The 20,340-nt window shown below is 44.2% G+C and overlaps 1 protein-coding gene across 6 annotated transcripts in view; it reads left to right on the forward strand.

Annotated features, from left to right (window-relative positions):
• The window catches only part of PDGFA (platelet derived growth factor subunit A), a 98,427-nt gene that overhangs the window by 33,989 nt on the left and 44,098 nt on the right, over window positions 1-20,340 (forward strand). The window contains exons 6-7 of one of the 6 annotated variants that reach the window (XR_011134629.1): window positions 735-943; window positions 1,614-1,942. The exons of 2 other annotated variants lie outside the window; for them this stretch is intronic. The gene's annotated coding sequence lies outside the window, so the exon portion shown is untranslated. Of the gene's footprint in view, window positions 1-734; window positions 3,541-20,340 lie in introns of those variants that run through there. 3 more of the 6 variants (XR_011134625.1, XR_011134628.1, XM_068908061.1) reach the window with 3 other exon arrangements.

Here is a 20,340-nt window from a genome sequence, read left to right on the forward strand (position 1 = left end):
AATAATTCCAACCATAAATTGAATGGCTGTTTCTTTTAGAAATTCATGGAGAGAAACTGGGGAGAACTGATAAATACATATATATCACTTCTCCTCTGAATCCAAGCACCATCACTAAGCACAATTCTCTGTGGATCAGCACACATGTCATTGAGAGAATTTTTGCTTAAATGCAGTCAAGAGACTTAAAAAAATCAGTTTAGTTGCTCTTTGGTATCTTTAGGCATCCAGATATCTCTATACTTGCAGCCACTGGAAAGCTGTCTTCCCGCAAATCAAGAACCATTTGGCCTTACAAAAGTTTCTTCTCATTTTGAAAGTCAGGTTTGGGCTCTTAAGTCACTAAACTGCTTTGCGAAGTTGTGTCTGTCTTTCTCTTTCCGTATAAATCAACCTGCTTGGCGTGAACTGAATGTTTAGATAATAAACAGCTAAAGGACAGTCTGATTGCTTCTTTCTGAGTGTTTCCCTTATGGAGCTCTTGGAGTCACACGGCATCTGCTATGACCTCAAGTACCTGCTTTCTGGAGGCTTTTTTAAGATGCTAACAAACCCCTCATTTTAACTAGCCATCAAATAAACCAGTCAGTGGTAACTATTTAGGACCGGGATTAGAAGGGTATTCTTACTGGGATACAAGATGGCTCTGTCCATGCACTGGCCAGGGATGAAGGGCTGGAAAACTGTGTGGTGGAAGAGACTATTAATGTGATTTTCCACAACTTTCATTGCAGCTGCATTTTTGAGGAGAAAGAGAGAGAGAAAGAGATGGCTAGGCTTGCAGTAACATGTTGTGCCGTCATAAATGCTACAGCCACCATCTGTTTCCAGCCCACGACTTGAAAGAAAACTGAACAGCAATCTCATAATTCACATGAGCATTTTACACTTGTGAACCCTTCCAAACCTTTGTCTAATAATGAGGGGAGTGCATGGTGCTAAGGTTTGTATTTTTTCCTGCACGTACTAGTGTTTATTTGTATGTCTCTTTCTGTTTATTTTTATTTTTTTTCTGTGGGCCCTTAAAAAATTTTCTGGGAGAAAAAGAAGACCAGTTTCATGGTCAAAAGAAACACAGCAAAGGAGAAATCCTGATTCCATTGACCTTGCTGGCAAAATTCTCTGGGAGGAGGTGTATTTAACATTCTTTGTTGTGTCTGTCTTAGTTACTTGTTGATTAAAAGAAAGAAGTGCATTAGAAAGTGAAGAGGCAGGTTGCTGAACGGCCCTTTCCCTACAGAAAGGCTAATGCTGAGTACAGCTAGAATAGCTGGACATGCGCATTTTAAATCTGCACCATCAGATAGGATGGTAATGGTAGGTTGGATTTTAATGAAAACAAATTCTTCTGCTAATCTTGGCTTCGGGCTGGCCCTCCGTGGGATTAAAGATACCACCTGCTGTGCCAAAGACATGCTCAGGTTCGAAGCTGCTAGTGGGTGGGAAGAATACAAACATCTGAGAGTGACTTCTGTGAGCGATCGCAGTCTGTCCTCTTGCAATGGCCTCAGGGAAGCCAAAGAGTCGAGATCATTTAGTTGATGGAAATACTGCTCCCCTCCAACCTGCAAAACAAGGCTAACATCATTAAGGATTTCTTTTTGACTGTTCAGCAAAACCAAGGGCTGCTGTTTCTCTGGGCCTCTTGTGCTTGGACCCAATTTGTACGGCTCCTCCTAGCACAACCAAACTGGCTGAATGAACTCCTGGTCTCCTCTGGCCTTAGAAGCAATGACTTTCATCATCTCGACTGGACTGCAGAGCAGTGTAAGGATGAAAGGGCTTCTCATTTCATATACCCCACTGCTGCTAGAACTGTAAGTCCTTGTAACGCAGGACTGTGTTTATAACAAACTGCTACTGCAGGCAAGTAACATATATTGTGCTGTCATGTGTATGGTCAAACTGTCCAAGAAGTTGCCAAACAAAGAATGAAGCTTCTGATGGAAAACCAATTCAATCTCTACTTCTCATTTTATTTAAAAATAATAAATAACTATCAATCAAAGGGACTGATTTTGACATGTGCTACCTGTCGGGTGATCCTCAGTATCTCCAAGATGTGTCCATAAGCGGAAGAAAGTTGCCAGCTGTTGCCAGGCCCAGCAGATATGACGTGAAGTTCCAACAAGAAAAGGTTTGTAGGCTCACTAGGTTTGGGGACAGGGTAAGGGGGTAGATCCAACCACTCCCTTTTTAGCACCACTTGCTGTTCTGGCTACATCCAGTGACGTGACAAGGGTCCACCCCCTTAGCTGCTCACCTTTTTGATACCCTCCTCCACAGAGGGGACGCATCCAGCCACGTTCACCTCTGCTGGAATCACTAACAGAGCTTCATTGACCTCTGTTGGTCAGTGGTCCTCCTTCTGTCTTCCGCTTTGATCAAAGATGAATTGTTAGTGAATCTTTGGGGTCTAGAAAGTCAGCTCGTGTCTATTTTGGTGCCTCCTAATGGTTGATGTGCTAAGAAGGCAATAGTAGCAACTAGTGGTAGGTGGTGGTCTGAGTCACGTATATTTCTGTATCGTTTTCTTCTGGAGCAAATGAGCCTGAGAAGTTACCTTATTTTTATGTTTTACCCAGGCTAATTATTTGTAGGGTGCTGGGAGCTGTTGGATTAAACAGCCTTTTCCCACTTACTCCTGTAATCCTGCCCGATCCATATCCTGCTGCCTCCCACCCCCTTATCTGTAGCTCCCAGCCACATCCCGAAGGGTCTGTGCTGGACACCTGCTGGCAGGAGACTTCTCCCCATTCTCCCCACCGGTATCCGTGGAGTTACAAGCAACTTTCCCGCTGCTTGTTTTGGTGTGAGAGGGAAAGCGAAGGAGAGAGGGGGCACACGAAGGGCAATGGCAGAGGCGGCCTGACACAAAATTCCCAGGAATGGGATTTGCACATTTTATGACCGTTCAGATGGAAATGCAATGGAGCTGAATTATTACTCCTTAATCCTGCTTTCTCAGTTTCCTCCCCGCAACCTCCTCCCCTCACGCTTAGGTAATACAGAAGCTTATAAACAAATCCCACTGCATGAAAAATAGTCAAGGGGGTGGGAAAAAGGACCTGGGTTAGGGCTGTGATGGATAGACAGGTGGAAGGCAGGCACCAGAAAGGAGGATGAATGGTAAAAGCCTTTGATGGAAACACTAAAGAGCTATTGAAAATCCAGGGGCTGGGGGAGGGAGGAGAAAGAATAGCAGGAGGAGGGAGAGCAAGGGAGCCCTGTCCCCCTCCCCCCCCCGCCCTCTTTCTCAGGATGTTGAAAGTATTTGTCCTTCGTTACAAAATGATTGAACTGCCGCCAGGCCAGGCCACCCTTCCAGCCATTGCACTGGGAAATTGGCACTTCTGAAAGCCTCGTCGCCTCTCAAATTTTATAGCTTTCCCTTTTGTGGGAGTTTTTTGTTTTGTTTTGTGCTACTTGCGAGATTGTTTTCAGTTTTGCTGCGTATCAAAGGAACTCTGTTTTGTTGCTCCGACAAATGCAGAATCCAGGTAATGAAAGGGAGAATTAAAAAATAAAGGTCCGTTTTTTATCAGAATACCCAGCTGTCTGCCTATTATTGCATCAAAATTTCACACATTCCATATTCATGATGTTGCATTAATATTCCCTTGGTTTATCTCTAGTACTTCTCGAAGAATTTCATCCCGTAAATAAAGCTTCTACTTTCTTGAAGGCTCTGTATGTACAAAACCAGTGCCTGTTCTTCATAGTCTTGCAAAATGAAAATGATCCTGTTATAAGTAAAATAGCTTTTACATCAGACAAATGCATGCAACAATGGAAAAAGATGATCTTTCCACCTTTCACAATGGTCCTTGACCTTCTAGGGTCTCCTCTATTGGTCCTGTGAGATCTAGATATGGGATCTACTCAGGGAATCTACTGCAGTCAGAGTGGGTCGCGAGTTGGTGCCAGGGTCTGGCCTGGGCAGCAGGGCCCTGGCTGCTGGCGTGTAGGTACCCACTGCATACCATCTGCTCTGAGGGTGCATCGGCTCCCCTCCCATCAGCTGCATCGCCCTCAGCTCCTTCTAAAGGTCTCCAGCATTGCCTCCAAGATTAGACCTTGGGGTTAGGTCTCTGCTGGGCTGGCTGTACCGTATAATTAAAATAGCTCTAGGAGAGCAGAGGAGGAGGACATGCGCCACACACATGGCTGAATTTCGAGGGTGTGGAGGGGCTGTGCTCGCTGACAGACTCACTGCAGCTGAAAGTGAATCTCTCTGCTAAAATAATATGGAAATAGCACTTTCCAGCTGAACATCTCCAACACCTGGCTACATCCATTAATGTTGGCAACGCCTCTGTGGTAGGTTATACAGTGGTAGGTTTATCCCCACTTCAGATGGGAAAGGAGAGAAAGGGTGAGTAATTTGCTCAAGGTTGGACAGGGAATTGCTGGAGATAGTGCTTTGCTCTCCTGCCTTCAAAGGAATTTACTGTCGTGACCAAAGCAAACAGCCCCTGCTGTTGCAAAGCAGGAGCGTGGCATGGCATTAGTGCGTTGTAGCTGAGATGCTGAGTCTGGGAAGGTAGTCCTGCCCTTGCAAACAAACCCACAGTTCTTGAGCGTGGGTCAACCCTTGTCATTGTGCCAGGATGACACAAAGTATAGAAATCATGATAGCAATTCAGGTCATGGTGTAGCGGGGGAAAACTGCTGCCTCAGAAGTGTCCCAGTTTAGTGTCACTGCTAGTGATTATTTAAGCTGCAGGACATGGCAGTCTCAAAGATCAGGTCGTAGCTGATATGAATCATGCCGTGAAATAACGTTTTCCTTCGTACATTGTGAAAGCTGCAGAGGTATGGGAAGTGAGGGAAAATGGGATTTCCCTGGAGGTTAAAGATTTTCCTTTAATCAGCTTTCATAATGTTAATTAAACGTTTGGAACAATGGCTCAGCCCCGGGATCCGCCCGGCGTTACATAACCTCTCACAATACCATTTTCACTTTCATGTTTATTTGCCAGCATGGTTCAAAGTGAGAGCTGAGCCCGACTCTGGCCCCGAGGAGCTCCTTGGGGTTTGTGAACGCTCAACTCCCTCCCTGGCATTTCCTAGAGAGAGAAGATGCAAACTCTCCCCTCCTGAGAAATGCTGCTTTTTTTGCCCAGGACCAGGATTTTGTGGGCTGGCACCCAGCTCCCTGGGCCCGCTCCACGGAGGCAGGGCGCTGGTGGGTGCATTCAAGAAGAGAGCATGGCACAGAGCGCTCACAGCACTTTCTGTCTGTAAAATGGGCATAATAAAAACTAAGCTGCCTTATAAAGGTATTTTGAGATCTATGACTGCTATGTATGAATATATACCCACCCCTGGGGAGAAATGGGTGTGTTTCTAGAGTTTGGTGCATAGGTAAATGTATTCTGGGCGAAAATGATACAGTGCCACCTCTTCCTTGATGGTTTCACTCTTTCTGTGGCATCGTTGGTGTGTGGCAAGGGGAGCCAGCTTTTCTGATTTTTCAAGCCATAGGCTGTCTCCCATTTTGGATGTTCCAGACCAAGTAGAGCAAAGTGCTCAGACCACCTCACCGCGACACGCGGGCACACCTGTGTACATGGATACCGAGCTGCAGGTTGGCTACCTTTGTCCTAAGCCTGGTCTCAAAGTTACGAAAGGCACCTGTTAAAAATAAGGCTTTAAAAAGTTACTGATGTCAGGCAGTACCAGAAAAAAATGAACTCCTTCTATTTTAGGTCAAAATGTTATCTAGCCCAAGATTTTTAAATATGTGCAAAATGCAGTTTCTGCAGCAGGGACATTAATCAGCCCCAGCGGACTGTCTTTCTAGGCTGCAAAGATGAGAGCAAAAAGCTCTGTGCGCAGCGGCAGCCCCGTTTTCACACCGCGCCTGCGGCCGCTCGCTGCGCAGGAGGGCACCTGCGCCGGTGCGGGCTCCCGCTTCCCTAGCAACATGTTGACTTCTTTGTGAAAGCTGTTTAAATACCCCAAGCCACTTGCCACGTAAGCTTGAAATGGCAGTTCGCCTGTTGACACAATGCTTTTGTCTACTTAGTGGAGGTGCTCTGCAAACACAACTGTGGGATGGTTTTTATGGGACTTATTTCTAATTCATTGGTTCTAAGTTGGTAGCTCAGAGGCACATACCTTTCCTGCGTTCAGGGAAGAAACCGCCTCTCTTTTCCCCACCTTTGGAAACTTTGACCTGTTGGGATCACAAACTGTAGGAAACCTCCGAGGCGAAGTTCCCAGTACCGCCGGCAGTAAAGGCCTGGAGTAAACAGACTAGGTGTGTTTGAAAGGTGTTTTAAGGGAGCTCGAAATACCTGGCTCCGCTGCCAACAACCTAATAGACAACAGACAAGATTGATTTTGAGACTGGTTTTGAAACTGTGGACGCTTCTTCCTTAATATATGAATTTACTGTGCCGTTAATATAAATATACATAGGTTTTTTTTCTGGTTGGCAATGTGGGGCATAAGAGATCGAAACTTCCTCTCCACACCCCTCTGATTAGCACAGGAGTGGCAGGAGGAATTTTTTCCCTCTTGGTCATTCTTGGTAACCTTTGAGCCCAGGTTTTCCACCGTGTTCGCAGCAACCAGTGGCGAGAGCAAGTCTCCGGCTTGCTGGGAGCCGCCAGCTGCCTTTGAAGTCTCAACCAGCAGCTTCATGATAAATCCGTGGCGAGGTGCGTGGGGCGTAAGGAAGGTGGTCTCAGCCTAGTACCCTGTGTAGTTCCCTTCTCAGCAGGGCTGGCCTTTTAAAAATGAAGTACTTCATTTTTAGGGGAAACTCTTTTTTTTTTAGTTTTTAGATCAGTTCATTGCTGATACCTTAAGGAGCAGTCAAGGGTCCTGGGTTTGGGTCTGCTTTTCATACTTGTCTTTAACGGCAGGCTGCCAGCTCAGGGCTTCCATCCTTTGCAGGAGTGTGAGGACAAAGCCCTGGAGGCTGAACACTCCCTCCTGGTTCCTCCACTGTGGATGGCAGAGGACATTGATAGTTCAGGCGCAAAAGAAATGCAGGATCCTAACTGCATGTTTTGGGCTGAGACAAATTAAAATTTTGTTGTCAGTCTGACTTGGCACCATCTTCCAATTCTTTTTTGTTTTCTCTCCCTGTGAATCATTTCTCCATTTCAATTTTCTTTTGTTTGTTCCATACTTGTTGGCTTAACCTGGAGGCACGAGGCTTCCCCGTGGAAACATCACCAGCGCCGTCAATCAGCAAAGGAGAGGTGGTACAGCTGGTACAGTCCTTCCTCCCTCTAAGGAGTGAATGAATCATCCTTTGAATATGCAATATCATCCAGGACAGGAGCCAGGATCCTCAACAGACGCATGAATTCCAGCATCTCTGGAAACATTATTTCCACATTTTGGGCAGACTAAGAGACAGTAAGTAAATAAGCAAGCTGTGGCATTTGCAATCTCTGTAGTTTTATTTAAAGTGACTGCCTCTGCTCTGAATGCCTCTATGGGTATTAAAAATACAAGGAGAAAAGTTTGTATCCTTGATGTGATCCTGCCCAAGGCAGCTTCACAGCATGGCCCATTTAATGCTATTGAGCAGCCCATTGAACAATGAGGAAGCCACCAGAAATGGGATGTGCCTGCTCCCCTCTTGGAGTTGCATGCCAGCTGATGCATCCCAAACGCTCTTAGTTGCTGGCCCCTGCATTGAATCCCAAATTTGCTGTTTTCCGTTGCTGGAGTTCTTGATTAAGACCCATACCTGCAGATATTCCTGCACCTGCTAAACTGAAAAGCACTTTGACATTATGCCCTGGTGGTCCTTCATGGAAAGAAGGCAGCGTGGCCTACCTGTTTGGACACCTTCAGGAGAAGACTTGCCAATCTTGCCATCCATGTCGATGCACTTCTCCAAAGGTCTGGTCATGCAGAGTAACCCACCAGGAGGCACAAAAGCAGACACACAAGGCATGCAACGAGCATGTCCCAGATGCAGGCAAGATAAACTCTGTACGGGTAGCACAGAATTAAAACCTCCATGCCTCAGTTATCTACCTGGACTGTAGCTGAGGTCCTGCCATCCCAAGGAACCAGCTGTTTTTTTCCTGCCATTCCCAGCTTCTTTTCTATATCAAGAAGAGCCCCTGCCTCCTTTCTTCGAGGGGGCTTCTTTTGATACAGTTCTGACTGTAAACATGACAGCAACATATACCGTTTTCCTCTCTTCTCCTCCAAAACAGGCATTCCTCCAGGAGTCTTCATTTCTCCTTTGAAATACTGGTGTCACTGCTGCCTCTCGGTCTCACATGGAGACGTTTTACAGCCCCTTTCCCCCAGCACTGGAGGGGCAGAAGGTGCATGGTTCCTGCCCTCGCTTTCCTCTCTTGCTCCAGAGGGTTTCCCCTGGAAGGGGTGAGCAGCAAGGCGCATTTCCCGGGCTTGTTCCTGGGTGGGCAGATGGGATGAAGCCAGGGCAGGGAAGATTCACCACGTGACCGTGTATTTCCTGATACAGCATTTTGTAGCGTCAACCAGTTTTCTTAGGTTATACGTGAAAGCAGACTCTCCACATATTCGAAGGAGCTCTCAGGTGCTGTGCTCATGAATTCAGTAAAACTGTTTAAATACACAATTAGACTTCATTACTGAATGTGTGAGAAATACAATGGGAGAGAAATACTGATCTGACTGAGCAGAGAAATATCATTCAGCAGGGTTACAACATTGTTTTTTCTACTCTTATTAATACTAATAGCTAAGACTTTTTCTGCTTTGTTTTCGTGCCAAGGCTATAGCTACATGTTAACCTTCATCAGCCCTTCTGATGATAGTCGTGAAAGTGAAATACCATTAAAATTATCTTCCTATAAGTTTAACGCACTCCAGCACCTTTCCAGGCAGTATTTGTGCCCCTGTTTATGCTGCAGACCCTGGTGACCCTAGAATACTTTTATTTACGACAGCATAAGCATCATTTCCATGGCAACATGCTTTTCAAGCTGCAGATTGAGGACTGCAATTTCCTAAGCGATAGAAGAAGCAATGGTGGATTTTTTTAAAATCAGCTAGTAGCAACTTTCATGTGCAAAATGATCAGCCACGACAAATCATTTAAAAGCTACATTATAATCAAGGCAATTTTAAAGCTCAGCATGGTTAGTCTAAAAATAAAGAGAGTTAGATCCAGTTGTTTAATGGAAATGAAGATCATGCAATGACATCCTCACTGTTGCTCCAGTAAATTGGCTTCAACTTGCTCTGAGATGCAGCCTAATTAGGAGCAGAACAGTTTCCTTCAGTAGAATAAAAAATTATTTACAGAAAGACTGCTACATTATTTTAATTCTGTATGGCTTTGGACAATGCTTTCCCATATTTGAGGAGACAAGTAAGCCTGTTTGAAAATGGTCCAAGCTATCAAGAAAGGAACATCATTAACAGATATGCTGGTTAGCGGCTCATGTGCAATTGCACTTAGAGCTTTCTGCCTTCAGAGAGCACTAGGGTGGAGCTGATCCCGGAGACAGAACAGCCACCTGTGCACGCATATGCCAACGGAGCCCTTCCAGTTGCTGATGGCATTGCAGAGAGAAAAACAGAACTGATTCTCTGGGGAAATATTGCTCAGCAGCGTCACGATGTTGCTTAGCTCCCAGAAATCACGTTTCAAAGGAGATGAGTATCATCACTCTACAAATAGGGTGCAGAGAGGTGAAATGGTGTGTCCCAGGCTGCCCCGCTGCCAGCGAGCGGTGCTCCCTGGAGTCCCAAGACACTGCCCAGTCTCTGGGGGGCTCTGGCCCATTATCAGAGGCCAGGCTGTTTCAAGGCTGGACTTCCTGCCTCGAGCCATGCCCCTGCTCCACCAGGGTTGGTGCCCAGCACTGCTGTGATTCTTGGGGCACACTGGAGAATAGCACTTCTCACAGCTGCTCTTTTTACCATCTTTCACTGGCAGAAAATTTGCGTTAGAAATATTGCTTTAAGGAATACAGAAAAAGATCTTTTTTTTTTTCTTCCTATTCGATTGTCCTTGATAGCAATGAAATCTCACTTTGTATCCAGGCAGGGTTTTCTGCTCAGCTGGGTAAGGCCAGAGAACTCTGCTAAGTTCCTGAATTTGTGGCTTTGATGGAACCCTTGAATATTGGCAGTTACTGACATCTCTAATTTTTGAGTTAGACCTTCATGGTGAGGTAACACTGTGGAATTATCAAGGATAAGTTATCTAAGTCAAGCTAGGAGTTATTTTGAAGAAAACAAATTGCTATTGGTTTTCTTCCCAGTGTTATTTGGGGCGACCAGTGAAGAAGTATTAAGGTTAATCATGAAGGTACATTCTCACAGGGTAAAAACTGTGTTAATACCTATTCGCTTCGGGCCGCCAATATTTTGAGGGGCAAAACTTTCATTGATTTCAGTAGCATTTAGCATGGTGGGAGGACTGGCAGAGGTGGCCTCCGTGTTTAGGGGACCAGGTGGTCATTAATGCTCCCGGGGGAAGCTGGGGAAGCATTACTTTTAAACATCAAATTTTCTGTAGCAAGAGACCAGATAATTGCATATTCTGGGGTGTTGGATATTGGACCAAGTGTGCCTCAGCGCTCAGCATCAAATGCTTTCAGGGCATCAAGAGCAACAAGAAACCCTCGACTGATGCCAGTGCACGCTAGTGTGGAAAAGGCGTTCCTGGCACAATGGAGTCTTTCTGTCTTTGAAGTCTGTCATCAGACTTGATTTGGAGCCTGAGCACCTGCGTTAAGAAATCAGGGAACCACTAAATATTTTCTACCCTAGGGAAAGTGCTCACCCTCATGCTGGCCAGGGCTGGAGGGCGACTCTTCAGCACGCTCTACGGTTTCAGACTTGAACTTGGAACTGTTTGTTTTCGCGGCGCCACCCCTTCCGCCCTGGTTAATCGTCAACTTTGAAACCCAGCTTTGTGTCCTGCGTGTTTGATTTACATTTCAAATGCAGGGCCAGCAGGGCAGGCTGTCTAAAGCACTTGTCAGCACAAGGGAAGGAGGTGACACAGTGGGAGGAAAGAGCGAGATGTGGCTACGCCGCAGTATCAGCTCCCTAGCAGCTGGGCAACGCTGTTATGGGGAGAGTCCCGAGCAAGCCGGTGACAGCCACTCACCTTGCTCAAAGGTTGAAGTCTGACCAAGGCAACATACAGCAACCAGCTTGTCTCCTTTGATTTACATTCAATTCTTCTAACGTTACCACCCCGCATCCTGTTTTTCTTATCCATTGCAGCTGTATGTTAAGGTGAGGGCTTCAAAAGACCCAGGGAGAGGAGTTGTTTTTGAAACCAAAAATAACCTGTCATGATTTCATTTTTTCGGTCAGCGTGTCACAATCTTTTAAGCTTATCATGTATCTGTAGCTGAATTGACATATAGGAAACCTATCTAATCACCAGTCTGAGGCACAGGGCAGAGCGAGTTTGCCAGCCGCTTTTGAAAACTTTCTAGCTGGAAATACCATTTTCAGCTGCTCTTTGAAGAGGTAACATCAAGGAGCAAAGCGACGGAGCGCACCATGCAGGCGAACACTGAAAGGCTTGTGGGGCCAGGCAATGCCACCTTGAGGAAAGGGGAAACATCTAAAAACTCCAGCCAGTCAAAAACAAATGAGATGTGTTTTAAGCAGGTACTTTCCTGACTGTTTACTCTAAATGAAACAAATAAGTTTGGCCCATTCTTTGAGATCTCCACGGGCTTGAAATTTGGACGTGGCTGATGTATAGCAGGAAATGGTTCATCCGAGAGCAGCACCTCCAGGGAGGCGATGTTGCAGGGATGACAGCCAGGCTTCTCCTGCCAGAGGTGGTGGTTCAGCCTACCACCTTGGCTCCCCCTCCAGCAAGTCTGCACCCTCCACAGGTTTGTGAGATTTTGCTGGAAATAGCTACATTAGTTCCTTACGAACACATTAAAAACTACCTGCCAGCTTCAGCTGATGCAGATCCACGTAAATTCATTCACCAATCTTATTCCTGGAGACCTGCTGCTTAATGCTCTGCTTCTCCATAGCTGCAATTTCTCTTAGCTTATTTTAACAACAGTGCCTTGCTCTTGGTTTCACTGCACATGTCCTTTATATTGCTAAAAATGTACTGATGAACATGAGCTGTATTACCAGAAATTGCATTCCAGTTCCTGTTCCTTGGCTCATTTTTCCCTCATTTCACATCGCTTTCCTATTTTAAGACTGCATGCATGACATACCTGTCAGCTAGATCCAGTCAAATATTTATCCAGTAATTTAATCAGTGAATTTTATGGTAGGTTGCTAACTACATTGCTGATTTTCTCCTCATTCACATAGCTTGGATTGCAGGCTGTTAGGTAGCTGGATGGCTGCAGGTTCATGGAGGTGTCTGAATTCCGTGAAGTTTATATGGGACACTTTTAAAGAATTGCCCATTTTTCTCACAGCTCTTCAGAGCTGTGATGTGCCTCGACCATGCACTGTGCGGGAGGGCTCGCCCTCAGAGGGAAGGGGAAAACTGAGATTGCTCCCATCGGACAGTGATGTAAGACTGCACCCACGCAACCTTGCAAGAGATTTTAACTTTACATTTCAGAGGACACCACTTCTTTTCCCCTCTAACCTTCTAAAGCCGGTTAATAGGGATAGAGAGACTATAGTCTTTCAAGGGAGACTATTCCCCATCAAGCCGAAAGCAAGCTCCTTTCTTAAGCCAGGATAAGTGGCCAGGTTAGAGCAATTTCAGGAGATGCATAAAGCTCCAGAATATGCCCCTAAACCCTGCCACAAGCTGGGCTGGAGCACTCCTCAGCTATACTGAGCTCCCAGCCAGAATAACCAGCACCTGAGCTAAGCCCCAGCATGCTCCCAGGGGCTGATGAACCCCAGGCCCTGGTGGTTTGGCTAATCAGCACTGTCCTTGTCTCAAAATGGAGCCTCATATGAAAGGAAGAGAAAGAAGTTGCACCTTTTTACAGCATGAGTAACAGCTCAGCAATATGTTTCCTTGAGGCAAGGAATGCTCCAGACTCAATGACTTCAAAAGAAATCTTTTTTTTTTTTAAAAAAAAGAAAAAAAAAAAAGGAGGAGGAATGAGGAACTGACTGAACACACCCTGTAGGTAGGTACTAGCTTCACCCAGGAGATTTATAGTGTAAACATCCAACTGTTACCTGCTTAGTGTGTTGTAAGCAACCTTTCCATCTTCTTATTCCTCCTCCTCAAACCTGAAACTGTTGCTTCTTTACCAGCTACCCTGCCCTGAAAGAATGGGTGGTATTGTGATGTATGGATCACAATGTTGATGTGGTGATGTTGTGTGTTGTGGTGGATGTAGATACTGTGCTATCTATTTGCATTGATAGGTATTGTGGATAAGAATATAAATGATAATCTCTGTTGCATCCTGTGACCCATCTCCAAGAATCTTGTTGCTTAATGCTTGCAACATCCTTAGGAGGTAGATAAGTATAATCATGTTCCCCCCCCCCCCCCCCCCCCCCCCCCATGCTCATTCCTGGCTCTGGAAACAGCAGTGCAGATAGATACATGCTCACTGCAAGCACCAGCTTTGGATACAGTGATTCTGTGCTGAAAATGCGTATGCTTAAAGGCTTTGCTGGACTAGCTGAGCTAGTGTGTTTGATATCTTGCAGGATAGGGGAGGAAGGCAGAGAGAGATTAAGGATTTTATCATGTTCCCAGGAAAGCTCAGTACAGTGTTTCACTGATTTCCATGGAAGAGAAGCCATCCCTAAATAATTTGTGCAGCTGGAAAAGAAGTCCAGGAGATCCTAGTGTTCTGTCCTTTTCTCCAAGCATTTGGCCATGCTTCTCTTGAAAGAAGACATGGGGATGTGGAGGACTTTACACTCCTCTTGCAACTATATAAGTTGCTCTAAAAAGAAGCAATATTTTTATATAGTAACCAACACAAATCCATAATAACTACACACTAATATAGTAACTAATCCTGCAATAAACCCTGCCGAAAGACGGCATTAGGTGTAAGTGTGAGGCTGCACACCACGGCTTTCAAAATACTTTGGCAGTCTTACCAGAACATGAGAGAATTGGAGATTCATACAGCCTTTTCATAAGGTGCTTTTGCCCCACCCTTGCAGTACTCTTAGCTGAAATTCCAGAAATGATTGCATTTTATTTGGGAATATCTCCTGCAGGAGTGGCGCAAGCTGCACTAGGAAATAACTTTAAACTTATTGAAATTCGAAGCATTTTTAGTACATCGGTGTCCTCAAACAACTCTTGTTAATTGCTAAAGTAATACTACCTTGACTTCTCAAACAAAGTTAGCTGATTTCAGCCAAGCTATGAATAAGAAAACATTTCTAGGCTGGAACATCCCCTATTCAGACTTTCTCACATGCAGTCATAGTAGGTTGTTTAGTGTGCCCTGGTTTTCTCAAAGCTTTCTCAAAAATTATAGTAATAATTGCACTATGTTAGTTAGTCCTCAGGGATAGCTCCATTTTTCCATGCACGTAACCTTTACCACTCTGGGATGCGAACTATTTGTTTTGGCAGCCTGAACCAGCCCATAACTTCACCGTGATAACCATTTTTAGTTTGGCCTGTAGATTTTTTTTTTTTCTTTTTCAAATCCATCTATCCTGAGAAGTCAAATTCCTGATTTTTATCTTGCACCACCCACCCTCTTCACTCACAAAGAGGAACTTGGCACAATTCCTCTTCCTCTTCACTTGCTCTCGTGCTTTTCCTTGTCTTTTTCCCAAAGAGCTTCATATTTTTATTTCACTCTTCTGTGTTAAATACTTCTGTCTGTGAAATTTCAGGGCTCTGAGGTAGGGAGACTCCATATTCATTACCTTGTGCTAATGTCTGAATTACATTTGTCGAGCTTACAAGTTTGAAAAATAAGAAAACAAACCAGCAATCATTTTCCTGCCTGGCAGCTATGAATATTACGTCTCGGATTTGGGAAGTTAGTCACTGCGTCCCAAATAGGAAGAGAAATGGGAAGAGTTAAGTTTGCACTTAACTATGTTGTTGATGATGGATATATGTTTTGGAGAAGAAACCAGCTCCGTCGCCCATCCTTTCCTATCTCTTTCAGAGCATAAAATAGCAGAAGCATCTCTTTGCAAGAAAATGCATTCAGTCTAGCTGGGAGTGGTTCACCATCCAGCAGGGTCATTCAGGCTATTCTTATGGGTGAATTTTTTTTTCAGATGACTGACATACAAATATAGCATATGCAGGTGTTTTCTGTATTTGAAAAAAGACAAACAGCCATTTTGATGAGGATGGGGGGCCTGATGAGAACAGAGAACATGCAAGCTGGAGGGTGATCCCACCTGGATACCTGGTGGGAAGCCCTCAGGAGGTTTTGATCTTCACATCAGCCTGGAGGCAGCTATGGGGAGACTGTCATTAAATTAGAGCAGAATCTGGGGCTATTCCACGTTGAACCGGGACCAAGTTCAGTCTAGACTCTGAATAAGGTAGAAGTGACATATTTCTTCAGTGTGTTCCCCTGTTAGCAAAATGGCATTTGTGCTGTGTGCTCTAAGCAGCTTCCCTGGTGGAGTTAGGCCTGTGCAAAGCCAGTGACAGGGAGGGAAGAATTAGGCCCAGGCAGGTCTTCTCCAGTAAAGAGAACTTTAGTGATGATACAGGAAGGGTGTGCTGTGGTGTGTTTTTTGTTTTTTTTTTTTTGTTTTATTTTGTCTTCTTTTGGAATTTCTCAGAGAGTTCAGAGCTGGACAATCTCTATGTTGAAGAATTGTCTTAGGAATGTGGGGAAAGTGGAGGACAACTTCTGAGACATGGAAAAGATGCCTCCAGTAAAGTGTATATTTCTTCACCAGTATTTTAGCTGTAGGAATAAAATGATTCTGAGCATTTCTTGTTTCCCACAGAGTGAAATGCTGTTCCTTCAGGTTCATCACAAATCATCTGTGTAGTTCCCTTTTGGAATTAGCCAGGAGAGATGCTTTGGCCTGTTACACAGAGTTAGTTGGGACTATTGGGGTTATCGTAGCCAGCTTTCCTACACTCGAGCTGCTTTAGTTCCAGCTGGATATTCAAAGGTGGGCCTGGCAGAATGACATATGTGCAATGCTTCACCAGACTTGTCCCGAGTCCTCCACCAACAAAATATTAGTAAGAAATACTTTTTATCTGGCTGGCTTGTTCAGGAGGGCCATGCAAAATTGCCTCACAGGCTGGTTTCAGCTACTTGGACGCCCACTTGTCCATCTATGGCGGGTAGTCAAGGACTTTTCCAGCTTTTGAACCTCTCCCTCCTCTGGAGACTCGTGCAATTACTTAGTGTTGCTGAAAATAGAGGTTGCTCATCCCAACTATGCTGCGTTTTGGTAACTGATCATATGATCTGAAGTAGAAGACAATCGTAAGTAACATTACTGAGGTTGCTCCCATGATTGGAAATTTCTGAACTTTGTAATGTTTTCTAGTCATCCATACATATGCTAATGACTTAATGCTAATTCCTAGCTAAGTAGCATCAGCACTTTCTCTGCCCTTAGGAGATGCATCAGCTTTAGCCACAGTTTGTTAATGCAGAAACTGAGACTCAGAAGGGTCCCCGTCACCTCCCCAAGGCTTTGCAACATGTTAGCAGAGCTAATGGGACAAGAATGCAGGAACTAGCTCAGTTGGTCAGGTAGAAGTTTGGTTTCTTTACTCATGGACTTATCATTCAGTCAAAAAAGTCTACTGCTTTTGGGGAGTTATGTGTGAAACAGACTTGCAGGACCAAAACTCACTTTTTGTCATTACTATTGTTTTCAGCATTCCAGTCATAGGAAGTGTTGGACCAATCTCTGTTAGCCTTAGCTGGGAGGAGTTAGGAGGGTGGGAGTGTTATTGGGTGAGTGCAAACGCACCACAACAAAGGCTTCTCTGTGCGTTAAGTGAATGATTTCCACTATAGGCATAATTGCAGAGGGGCAATTAGCCTCAGAAGAGAGGGAGAAAAAAATTGATCCTCACCTTAGCAGTAGGAACATGCAGTGCCTGACGTGACCAGCAGCCGATTCCTGCCGTGTTGGCTGCAGTACAACTGGGTTTGGAGGCTGCTGTCTCATTTCCTCGGTTTCCTACCGGTTTAATGTCTGTCCCTCTGCTCCTGCCTTTACTGTTCCTTTTCTCTTAGTGAATAAGTATTTTTAAGTATATTTAGAAGTTATTCCAGTTTTATTTAAATCTATCATTTTTCTATCCCCATGACTACTCCTAATTTGGCACCGTAAAGAATTTACTTCCTTGACGATGTCTAAGAAATGTCTTTGTTTAAACCTGTTTGGCCTACCCGCTGACATCACCTAAGCTCTCAGATATGTTCCTTCACACACAGGTGTCATTCCTCTGGATCCCTTCAGTTCTCCTGCTAAACTGTAACCCATTTATTCTAGTTATCTAGAAATACTCCCTTCCCCTCCAGCCCAGTCCACCTTTCATCCCAAACATCTGGAAAACTGCTGTTAGGCAATGCTATCTTGGTCTAATTTGTAAGAAATAATTGATTTATTACTGCTACATACCTTTCCTGATTTTTCTGGCCATAGCAGAAATAATAGGCTGTTCTAGTCTTAAAGAACTTTATATAAATTGCATTCACACACAACATATCTCGGTGATAAGGGGACCTGAGCTCAAAGAAAGCCGCATCATATCTTAACTCTCTGGAGTTTTGAAGGATTTATTTTAATAATATCCTGACTTTAGCATATACAATCCATGGTATTTGAAAAGCTTAAAACAACAGCCACAGGAGGATCCCGTCGTACGTTTTGCAACCAGTTCTCACATCAACAGAGCGCTGATCCTGCAAGGAATTCATTCCACATTTTATTCATTATCTGAATGAGTTATCAAGACAGCTCTCTGCCTGGCTTGAGGTACCAACATAGTGCAGACAGATTTTTTCCCACAGAACTCTCTGAAGCGATATTGTCAGCGTAGCTATATTTAATGGGTTCTACCCATGCAGTCAATCTCTCAATGCAGAAGAAATAGTTTACAATCTCTGAAACCCTACACTCCTCTCTGCCACGGAGCAGGGAAAAGTAACATCTACCATCATTCCTTTTGCATTTTGTTGGATTCAGGGGGAAGGGAAAATTAATAAGACAATGAGGACATTGAAAAGAATATTCTAAGAGGCAGAGCAAGACAAAAAAAAAAAAAAAGTAGTCAACATCTGCAAGCAATCTTTAACTACAGCTAAAGACTCCCTTTAAATTCAAGTATGTCATGCCCTACTTACCTTTGCTTTAGGCTTAATATTAGTTTTAGAAATAACCTTTGATCTTCTGTGCATCTTTGCTGTATGGAGAGTTTGTTGCATGCAAAGAGATTCCCTCCAAGTTAAATGTCCCTAAGCAGAAAATAACTGACATTTTAGAACGATAATGTAGGACCCCTTTAGGTACCCTCTGAGATTTTTTATGATGGACCCTTACAGCATGCCCAAAGGAGCTTTTTACTGCACATGCTAAGGTAAAGGTCATGTGTCCTAAAGCAATTTCAATGAAATAAAATTGCTTGTTTCCTAATTTTAAAAAAGGTCCAGTTCATGAGTATGTCAGAGAAATGTCATTACACGCTAATCAAGGGTCTGAGGTAGGTGATGGAGTAATGGTGTGACCTTCCCTTCACATCCAAAATAAAAGTCCCTAGGGGTGTCAGAGGGGGCAAATGTGTGACGTGCATGTCACACCTGCCTGGAGGGCAGGTGGGAGATGCTCAGCCCCACTTGTGACATACACACCACTGGGGGAAAATAGTTGCTTTTGGGTGGTTTGGCAGGATTTAGAGTTGCAGCAATGACACTGATGAATAATAAGGGGGGCTGAAACCTCCTGGCAGTAATGTCACTTTTGCAGGTGAGAAGAGAAATGACAAGATAGCATGAGAAAGCATGGGAAGAAAGGCTGAGGAGGGTAGGGAGCATCTGGCCACGGTTGGCTGGACAGCAGCCTGTTGCGCTGGGGGATGCTCGGCAGCTGCCCCTCTGCCGCAGGGCCTCTGGTCTCCATCCATGGTGCTATCACCATGACTGAAAATGCAATGTAGCCCAAGGCAGGGAGAAGCCCAGGAGCTTATATGAGACATCTTCCAACTATAATGCCAAAAAGCTATTTCCAACGTATCATTGCTATAGCTCTTACAGGGTTGGAAAGTGTGGCAGTCTGGAAATACAGACACTTAAGAATTAGCTTTTGGCCCAAAGCTTTAGGTTCAGTGTTCGTTGCCTCTCATCGCGCCCTATGCTGTATGTGTGTGATCCCTTTTCAAAAGGTCATAACACAACATCAGTTTTAATTGCCAAGCTTATGATTTGACTGTCTACAAGGCATATAAATAAAACTGGCTGCTCTTGAAAAACAATTTAATTTTTAATTCTTTGGTTAGATTGGAAAAAATCCAGAATCTCCTTGCCCACTGCGTCGTCCTCCTCCTCCTCCCCCCGTTATTTTAAAAAAAAAAAAAAAACCCAAATGTGCAGGTTATAAATAACACAAGTTATCTAACATTTTGCCATATAAGGAACGTGTAGAACTGGTAATGCCGATTTCTTTTTTGCCTTTAGAATTTAAATGAAATGGACATTGTAGCAAATTGAGTATTCCCAGCAAAAATGGCTTTTTGGTCATATTGATTGTTCCTGCTGGTGTTCTTGGGTCTCAGTGTGTTTAGCTGGCCTACGTGTTGGTATTTCAATAGCCAAGAACCATCAAGTTTGACGTTATATTGCTAAAACTTGTTTTCAGATCAATCGGAGACCAATAAGAAAAACGGGGTTCCTCCACTGTTGTGCTATGCCCCACGTAAAGGTAGGGATCTGATAGGAAGGGGTCATTTGTCAAAAGCTTATGGGACAATTATCTGCCCACTGAAGATTACCATGAGCAACACTGTCTTTAACCAGGGAACAGATATTTTGAAGGCAGGCACAGTCTGAGATCTCTCTGAATTGGCCTCCAGTTAATTCATTTGGAATTAAAGATGGGGATGCAAGATATGAAGCTGTTCTGAGCCTCTCTCTCTTATATAGGACAATAAATATCAGTGGCTGAAAAACAGTTTTGTATCCCCTGGTAACACTTGGTTCAAGAGTCATTTCATGAATAAAGTGTCCAGCTACTTGGTTATCAAAAAAACAGCACTTACCTTCACTTATGTGCTACACTATTTGCTCACAACCAGGTGTGAAAATGTTTCTCTAAGTAACTGAAAATAAAGAAGAAATTAACTGATTTTGGAAGTGAAGTGAATTAAAGCAATTAACCACAGTAAATGTTCTTTATGCATGTACAGTAGCATAAGGAAACTGTGGGAAGCTAATTTGCAAGCCTGTTTACTGAATACCTGGAACAACTCCC

Source organism: Struthio camelus, chromosome 15 (genome assembly GCF_040807025.1).
Source record: "Struthio camelus isolate bStrCam1 chromosome 15, bStrCam1.hap1, whole genome shotgun sequence".
Taxonomy (NCBI): Eukaryota; Metazoa; Chordata; class Aves; order Struthioniformes; family Struthionidae; genus Struthio; species Struthio camelus.